This window comes from Pseudonaja textilis, chromosome 1, assembly GCF_049901715.1.
Source record: "Pseudonaja textilis isolate UNSWEBS1 chromosome 1, rPseTex1.2, whole genome shotgun sequence".
Taxonomy (NCBI): domain Eukaryota; kingdom Metazoa; phylum Chordata; class Lepidosauria; order Squamata; family Elapidae; genus Pseudonaja; species Pseudonaja textilis.
The window spans coordinates 95,431,084-95,441,409 of record NC_141990.1 but is presented as its reverse complement, the minus strand read 5'-3'; positions in this window follow the sequence as shown (position 1 = coordinate 95,441,409).

Here is a 10,326-nt window from a genome sequence, read left to right as displayed (position 1 = left end):
CAAAGGTCTTCCGGGTGTTTCAAAAGAATACTTTTTTTTGGACATTGACCATGTCATGAGTGCAAATTCATTAGGGAAAGCAATGATGCTAGGAATGGTTAGGGGAACAAGAAGGGGCAAGCAAAGAACACACTGGCTTGATAACATAAAATCTGATACAGAGTTGAATATCCAACAATTGAAAGAAACTGTGCCTGACAGGACAGCATGGAGAGCACTTGCCTATAAAGTCACCAAGAGTCAGACACGACTAAATGATTAAACTACAAGATTCGCAACCGAGCTTGTTAGTATTTTGCTTCTTGGTTTTGTTTAGGAGTAACCAGTAGCTAGCTGTTCATCAGTTCTGTTGGGCACAGGCAACTTTTTCCTCCTCATAAAATGCTGTGGCCATTGTTTTTTTTGATATGAAAAGATAAGTCTATTAAGTGCAACTTTTTGGAACAAAGCTGTGATATATCAGTGCTGTGATATAATAACTGGCTTAATAAACCCAACATTTGAAATGCAACCCTATAAATTGAAAGAATTCTGTGAATTAAATAAATTAGTTTCAATTCATTTTACTACACTGATATTTTAGTTTTCGATAATATTTCTCCGCCATCGTTTTGCATTATTCCAGTCATTCAATGAACCCTGGCAAAATAACTCAGCAGCTTTAGGGATGAAAATTCTTTCTACTTTATCTTCAGCATGATTCTCAAAAGTATTGGATCAAGATCATAATTTTTTAAATTATTTGTTGTATTGCTCTGATGCAGATAAATGATTCACATTAAATGATTTCATATTATTGACTTTTTAATTAATTGAAGATAGATGGTGCTCATCCTTGTTTTAAACATGGGAAGAGTGGACTTTTGTGATAGATTTTCTGAAACCATTCTTTTTGAAAAAAATGTAGTTTATATTAATAAAGTAAGTCTTAACTTCCAAGAAATTCTGGTTCAGAACAAGATTTAAAAGAAAGGTCATAGCTTTCATTATAAAAACTGATATGGTGGCCTTGACTTTAGTGAGATGTCTCCAAGTGAGATTCTAATAATCTTGCAATTCCATCATAATTATAGACAATGGGGTTTTTTTTAGCATGTAAAGTGCATGGATAATTATAGTAATTTTATGTTAAATGCAGACAACATTTTCATCCTTCAACTATCATCCAATTTTTATCACTCCACCCCTTATTAACATCAATGGATTGTTTAGAAATAAAGGCTTGAAGCATAAAACTCTATATTCAAAACTTACTTGATGAAGCTATATGTGATGAGCTTCTTAAAGTAAGTTATGAATTATGGATTCAATATACTCTTGCATCCTCTTGCTACTCATTCTTCTAAAACCCTAGTTGTGAAAGTGTATAGAGACATTTAATAAAATGGTTTATTTACCTTTTTAATTCTAGAATCTCAGAATTTCAAAACTTTACAGCCATAACATTCAAGATTAGATTTTACTTCTAGCTACCTTTATACATATAGCAGAATAGAAAGAGTAATTATCCTTTGAATATACGGATAAATGAGATTCTTTTTAATAATAAGAAACTCCTTTTAACTAAATGACAACATCAGTTAGGAAACTGGGTAAAAGTGAATTGTGAAGAAATAATCAATCTTGTACTAAATATTGGTCAAACATTTACTTTCGATAACAATTTCGTTATACATTAATCAACCTGAACCAGCATTATTATTCTCCTTTGTGCCTTTGTTGCTTCAAGAAGCTTCTTTGCCACAAGACACACAAACATGGACATCTTGAAATAATTAGATGAGAACTTAGAAATGGAAAGGAAGAAAAGATCAATCTGATTGGAAAATTTTATAAAAGTACACTAATCCCAATGAAACTAACATATGATAATTTTCTTAGCAATAAAATATTTAACAGAAATGAATGGTATGGTTGGTAAATTGCAGTTGTGGAAGCAACAAAACATAAACAAAGAAAGATACTACCTTGAGCCACAACTTCAAAAATCCTCAAAGAATAAATTCAATTTGTTCAATTATTCCAAAAAGACTTTCTTAGGAAATAAAGGAGATACACAACTTTAATTTGTGCGGTGATCTGGAGGATCTCACCTCCAGCAATAAGATATTCCAAAGGGTGGGGGCTGTCTGTGGCAGAAAACACTCTTCTCCTAGACTCCCATCAATTGAAGCTCCTTGGTTGATGGGATCAGCAGTAGGCTCTTTTTGCCAGAATGAGTGCGGCAGGCCAATCCTATTGGGCAAGACAGTTCTTTCTTATAAACATAGTATTTCCAGAAAATATTGTTACAAAAAAGCACTTCAATAGAAGAGAATAGAGAATATACGTAGCTCATGGCTCAACTGTGGAATCTTTGGTGCTCTCTGAGCTTGGTTGTTTGCTTACAGATGTATCATTACCTGACTAGGCAACATCATCAGTGCTAGTGAGTGTGGCATTTGCTCCCTGTTTTATATACAATAAGTTGCCTTGCCAGTGCTGGTATGGGTGTAGTTTCCTCCTTGGTAGTTCCTTAATTAGAGCATTGTTTTCTGTTTGATTATTTTTCTGGTCTTAATCCCTGCTTATCTGGATATAGGGATGTGTTCTGTTTTTTTTTTTTCCTTCTTAGTTTGTTATTGTCTCTTCTGGATTGTGGGTAAATGTGATTTATCTCTTATCATCCCAGGGGTTGTGAGGTAGGATCATATATTTTGGAGGACTTGTGCACAAAAATAAAGATTTGCCAGAACTTGTCCAGGCAAAGCTAGGTCACTGTCAGAACTCATTTCTGGACTTCCGAGGCAAGTCAACAGCAAAATTGGATTTTCCACAATTGCTGCTTTAAAAAAAATACCAGTGTAAAATAAAATGTAAAACAAGAAATGAGAATATTTATCTCAGAAATAAAATCCAGATTTTAGAAACTGCAAATGTAAACTGTTGTATCTTGTTAAAGATATAGTTTTAAATGTGACTATTTAGTTTCCTTGCAATGAAAAGATTTTATTTTATGAAGTTGCAAAACTGCATCTTTGTTTTATTTGACATATAATTTAAAAATTAAATATTAAAAGTCAGGAGTATATTTGCTCCTGAATAACACTGAATAGTCAATGTTTTTGTGACAGTCAAAATACCATGTAAAATAAATGCTATCATGATCAGCTTGATACAAAATGCAATTTCTTATCCAAAGAATATTACAAGTAAACTTCCTTTTATTATTCCACACAGAATATTGCTCCCAATTATCCAGTTATACTGGTTATTACCTATGAAGTCCTATATGACATAAGTCATTAGTTGAAGGACTACCTGTCTCCATATATACCTGTCCAGTCACATCATCTGGGCATACTCCAAGTCTTATCTCTTGAGCAGTGTCATCTTGTGGGACCTAGAAAACATTTCTTCTCAGTGATGGCCCCTGCTCTGCAGAATAATATCTCTGAAGACTGATACTATTACCACCAGCTTTCAGAAACTGCTTAAGATCTGGTTGTTCTCCTAGGCCAGGGCTGTCAAACTTGCATCATCATGGAGGTGTCACATGACATATTAGGACTTTTTTCTCCTTTGCTAAACCGGGCGGAGGTGGGGTGAGCATGTGATGCATCCAGCCTGCGGGACCCAAGTTTGACATCCCTGTCCCAGGCTCTCAACTAGAAATTTTTTGTTTTGGTTCTGGTTTGCTTTTTTTCTCTTAATGTATTTTACTGAAGTAATAAATGACTTTTTTTTAAAGTCAACTAATAGATCAAAAATGGGGGAAAAACAAAAGACTTTCAGTTTTTCAAGGTTATATACAGGAGTTATATACAGGATGGGATGATCTCCTCTTCTTGGATATCTTGCTTTGGGTTCATTTGCCAATGAATAAGCCAACAATTACTATGGCAGATGATGTGGATCACAATGACTCAACAATTTTCAACAGAAATTATAAATTCTGTTTGGTGGGGATGGACAAAACAATCTGTTTATAATCTTGTCTTTTCTCAGAGATATAAGGGCTCTTTTAAATTTTAGGCAGCTATAGGAATTTTAGGAGTGTGAGTTGTAGTTTTTCAAGCACACAATCATAATAAAGATAACAGTAACAAGTATTCTGAGTTCAAACATAATGTGTTATGCTCAAAACTGATATTTTAAACACGAAGCACCAAAAATATTCTAAATACTTTCACTAAGAAATCTATTTACATTTTCTGAAGTTTTATGGCCAAAATCCTGTGAACAAAATATTTGTGCACCTCTAATATTTTTATCCTTTTCTGACTACTCTTAATTTTATATTTTCTGATTCTTTTCATTCTTCCCTTTCTTGCTTCCAAATCCATCACGCATTAAGAACCTTGATGGTTTGTTCTGGCATAGGATAGATGATTTAGCTATGGATTGTATCCATTCTTAAAGCGAGTGGAGTTCTAGCATTTCCAGTCTTTGTTTGAACCAAGAATTCTAATAAATTACACCTTCCTCAGTTTAATATTGTAAACCTCAGCTTGATGTAAACCTTTTCCAGACCAGCCATTTGAGAAAAACTGTGCAAACAAACCTTTCATCAGAATCATAGTTTTATTGGCAACTGGATTTAAGTTGGTTCAGTCAAGATTTACTCTGTTTCAGCTCTGCAGCTAAATTTCCCCAGAAATTCAAAGGCAGGCTGTCCTGTTTTGCTTTAATGGAACTCCTATTCATAGTAGGATTTTGTCCCTTGTAGAAGATACTGATAGCCATAGCTCCTTTTCTCTGTCTCCTCTGTAGCTAACAGGCAATGTCCAATTCTTACAGCATTCGTGGATATTCAAGGTCAGAAGGAAACACCCATGTGTTATATAAAAAGCTGAAGGTGAGGCTTTTTAAATACCAAGGAGATTAAAAGAGAAATGACACTTAATGTCATACTGGCTCCTCATCATGTCTTCCTTACAGGGACTGTCAAATTAAGTTTTGTTAAAAAGCAGCTGTTACCTTTTTTATTGAAGGTTGTTTGTCACTCATACCCTTTGAAATATTATTCCCTGAACTAATATTTTTTAGTAGGTGAGAGGAGGTGAAATCATATTGAAAAAGTGCCAGATACTCAAGGATGACAGAAACAGTTACGATTATGGCTTACAGCAAAGACCAGCTTATCAGAAAATGGACAAGATACTTTTTTGTGAAAAAGATGTTTTACCTAAGTTAGCACTGAATGGACAAATATTTTGTGATGTGAAAGGAGGATTTCTTTGAGGGGGGTTTCCATAAAAATGGTAGGAACTGACAGTAGGTAAATGATTGATCAAAAACAACCTTCCTTTTTAAAACCAATGTAGGAGGTTTCCTTTAAGTTTTGCAGCTCTAATACTAGGCTGGCTTAAAGTTGACAAGGCATTTTTAACAAGAATAATGAAATCAATCAATTAGTTTAATATTTGTTTTCTGTAGCATGCTACTGAGACTTTTAAATGGGTCTTTTGAGATCTCTCTTTTGAGAAGCATCATTTGCTATTAGACTTACACTGTCTTATTGACTTCCAGGGTTAATAGCTTCCCACTCACTATTACATTCAGAAAGTCTGAATGTTTGTGTACGTGTGTGCCTCATAGTTGACTGTTGGTGTCTTCTTTTTTCTGAGCATTGTTCTCCAACATTCCTTCTCTAAAGAGAGAGAAGCATTTAATAGATTTTCTGACAAGAAATGTAGGGTTGTACAAAAGAAGTCATTCATCACTCAGATCAAATCCAAGATGGCACTGCATTTTTAAAACAAAAAAGGAACTTTAACTATAAAATGGCTTCCAATCTGCATATGATTTTGCAGATTCGCAAGAGCCTTATTATTCCAGCCCCATTGAACCGAATGACAAATGGTGATTTTTACAGCTGGTAACAGTTTCTCATGAGATTTAATAACCTGAAGGAGGTTGCGTGCAATGGTGACCATAGAGAAAATCAACAGGTTCAGTATAATGTAAATAGCATTGTAATACAACGATTGTTGTGAGTGAGCAGTAGAATCAGATGTGGCCATTTGGATCTCTACAACTAGGGAAGCAACTGGATGCTACTTCTTAGAACAATTGGAAATGCTTATTATGTGTTTCATAGAGTACTGTGAATACAGCTTGTCCAATTTTTGAAGATTCTCATTACCTTTCCACAATTGTTGCCAAGTGATTTACCATTGCTTAAATGGCAAATTGATACCCCTGAACAGACTTTGCTGATCAGTAAAGTCATCTATAAAAGGGAACAAGGGGAAATACAGAAAATTATGTATCCATTCAGATTAATATTTATGGCAGGCAGATCATAGTAATAGTAATTTCTGCAAAAATAAGTAGGCCTACGGAGGAGCAATCATTGCTGAAGGAGAATCAGCAAGGGTCTGCAATCTCCTGTTGACAACTCCTCAGAGTCATTATAAGAAAAAATACTGGAATATTTGGGCATTGGCCTGGTCCAGTATGGTTTTTGGTACATACTTTCCTGCTTGAACAGAGGGTTGGACTAGAAGACCCTCAAGGTCACTTTCCAACACTGTTATTCTGTCTGTTATTCTGTTAACTGCATTGTGCAACCACTTTCTATGTGCATTGTGACCCTACATACACACATTCAAAAGGGGTGGGACTTGCGCTTGCCACACTTTTTTCACTCTGACAGAGGCTGTGGGTGCCTGCCGCCATTCCTTTTTGCTTGTTTGATGTTTGAGTGCCTTTTTCATTTTACTTTGCATCCTTTTCATTTCATATTATTCTTGCTTTGGCAGAGAGGTTTAGCCCCCTGTGCAATGATGAGCTAAGGTTTTGGGCGCAAGAAAGACAGCCGTTCACTCTGAGGACAAGTGATGCTGCTGTTAATTAGAACAATAGGACAAAAAATTACTCCTTCCCCCCATTCTTTCAAGGAATGATCTTTCCATATTCTTCTCTTATCTATATTTTGTCCCTAACTGTCTTTTCTTTCTTTGATTCCTCATATAATTTGTTCCCTCCTTTTCCAGGTCTCACGGAAGCTGTGATGACCCAGAGTGGGATACAAAAGCAACAAAGTCACAAAAACAGGTGAAGTCCCTTTAATTCCTTCAACTTGGCTTCAAAGGTCCAACTATCATTGACTGGAGAAAAAACTCCCCAACACACAGTTATGAAAAGGAATAACTTCATTCAAACTCAAAATACATATAAATTATAAATAAAAAAACAACACAAACCACACTGGAGCAATTAAGGAGACCAGGCAGAATAAGGGCTTGAAGACGTGCACAGATATCAAAATACACACACTGGAAAGGATGCCAGAACTCAGATAAGAACAGACAGACTAGAAATATTTTCACGCTTTGCTTCCAGCACTAGCCCATGCACAGTTTGTCCTTTTAAACAGTCCTCACAGCTGCAGCTGATGAAGGGGATCAAGGTCCTTTCCTCCCCCATAGACCACACCATTCATGTTTCTCCCTTATCTGCTCCTCCCTGTGTGCCCTAGGATGAAGAGGAGATGGGCCTGGGTCTTCCTCTGAATGCCCAGGTGGCCTTTGCCCTTCCCCAGTTTCCTCCACAACCTCCAGAGCCACACTTCCCTGGACAATCAGCACTTTGAAGAAATAATTGAATAAAGCAAAGCTTTTAGTGACAGGGAACCAAGATGAGTGACATTCAGCAAGGTTTCTTGGCTAGCTAGAAGAATTGACATTCAAACGTGAGTTTACATACCCTTTCTGAGTTTTGGTCTAAAACTGGTTTTTGGTGAAGGTTAATTATGTGCTTGGTGAAGTTTAATCTTGTGTTAATTGATGGGATAATTTTCCCTATTCAGCTTCAACAAGCAACAGCTACTGTTGTGATTTAATTATTTGTATTGTGTTTGCATTTTTTCCTGCCTTATGGTTTCTTTTTCTATTTGGGAGGGAGTCTTCCTTCACTGTTTTAGTGGTGCTGTCCTTTTGGGGTGTACTTTCAAGAGGCAGGATGCAAGCTTGGCACTGATTTTTTTACTGCCTTTCTGGGGGGCATGTGACCTTTCCTTAAATATGGGTGATTTCCTTAGGATATTTTGTGAGGTGAGTGAGACCAGCTGGTATCTTTGAATGGTGCAAATGGATCTAAGGATTGCTTTTCCTGAGTGTGCTTTTTCTGGAGAACTTAAATGACCTCTCTGCTAAAGGGTTTCACTTTATGAGCAAGAGTTGGCTGCTTGATAGTTATCACTGCATTTTAACTATTTTCATTCCTCAAGGTGCTCTGGCACTCTGCCTGATTTGTAACTCTGGCTTGCAAGTATTTTTAATCTAATGAATTTTAGGCAGCTTTTTGCAAGCAAAGAAGCTTTTTGTATTTTTGTACAGATAATCCTTGACTTACAACAGTTCATTTAGTGACCATTCAAAGTTACAATGGCACTGAAAAAGTGACTTATGACCATTTTTCAAACTTATGACCGTTGCAGCATGCCCACTGTCGTGAGAGGCCAGGCGAGGAGAAGCGCCCCTTGACATGAGTGATGTCGAGTTGGCCATGCCCACCCAATCACATGACTACCAAGCCACACCCACCAACTAAGCTACTCCCACAGAACCGGTTGTTAAAAAAACTGAATCTCACCCCTGAACTACTTCCACTCAAATAGTCACACAATGTAATTGGAGGAGATTGAACCTGGGAAATCCAATTGCTCCCCCCTGAAACTTCAAATCAAAGCAGGTTGGCTGAATTCTGTTGACCCTCTTTAATTTGTGGAAGTGTCCAAATCAAAGTGGAGAGACCATCCTATTCCAAGTGCTTCAAAAAAAAAAAAGTGCCACTGCAATTCACTGCTTTGATTCAAGGGGCTGTTTCAATCCAAGCTTCATTATGCTATATCTTTTAAAAGTTCCATCCGGTTTTATTAACTTATCCAGAGTCTCCCATTTGGACATGAACATGGGATGCTCTACTTTCTCTTCAGGTTGTGGATCCTTCCCACCCATTTGAATAACACTGCAAGCAGATGCTTATTATAGGAATGTCTGGTAATAAGAATAGGAATTATAGCTTTCTGATTAATGGAGCGGAACTTAATTTAATATGCTAATTAGCATTTGACTTTTACTAACTTGTTATAGGTTGCATTGTTAAATCATCTTCACTTGCAAGTCTATTGTCTAAATATCCTTGTGTTAAAAATTCTACTCCCACCATTTTTTCAATTACAAAACCCTGACAGAAAAAATGGACTTTAATACACAAAAATATTTTCCAATTCATTAACTGTTCAGATGGTTCTAAAATAACCCAGATGTTCTAATCAGGAAATTGATGGGTTTTTTTTTTAGGGATATGGGGATCATGATTTTGTCCAAAATTGCTTGGGATGTAGCAGTTATTTTGAAACAAAAGAAATTATCCTCTCCCAGGTCCATATTTATCAAGTTTTTCAGAAATTACTTTTTTGAAAATGAGATTTTATTTTACAGAATCACTTGATTTAGACCTCTAGAGATTATTTGAATTGCCCTTGAATTCTGCTTAAGGGTAGTTGAAGCCAACAAGTACCTCTGAGGAGAAGAGAGGCCTCTACACTGCGAGGAAAGTTAATACAATTTTTATAATAACAGCAAATTATTTTTGGTTTACACTCAGCCCTGTAGCTGTGAGCCTTTCGGGGAATGTTTCTGGAGGTCCACAAGGAAGCAAGCAGAAATAATTGGAAAGACTTGAAGGCAGGAAACATTTGGTGATATAGGATATATACCAATAGAGCAGGTGGTTGTGATATCCGTGCACAGTTCTAAGATGGTTTCCCTACTGTACTCTTTCTAGTATATAGGAAACAGAAAAATTGCTATCAAGATAATACAAATATGAGCATCTAATGAATAATCAACAATGTTTGTCGGGAAAGTGTGATTGGTAGTCTTTAATTGTTGAATGTGGTCTTAATTTTATTTTAGTTATTGTAATCCACTGGGAGCTGTTATGGAGTTTGTCATATTTAAAGATTTTAATAAATAAATGGATAACTGGAAAAATTGTATCCCCTTCTCCTTAGCTTAGTGCTAGTATATATATTTCTGTGGTGACACATATTGTTAGTGACACTGGATTTTTACAATGTGCACCATGAGAGATGGTTGTTATGATTTGGTGATGCCTGGACACTTCAACCAGAGGTGGTATTCAGCAGGTTCTGACCAGTTCTGGAGAAACGGTAGTAGAAATTTTCAGTAGTCTGGAGAATTGGCAAATACCCGACTGGCCCTTCCCCCATCTATTCTCTGCCTCCCGAGCCCAGCTGATCAGCTGGGTCTTCTTTTGTTGCCCTGCACAGGAGAATGGAGCTGGAAAGCAGGTTAGTGTGGTGAGGAGGGA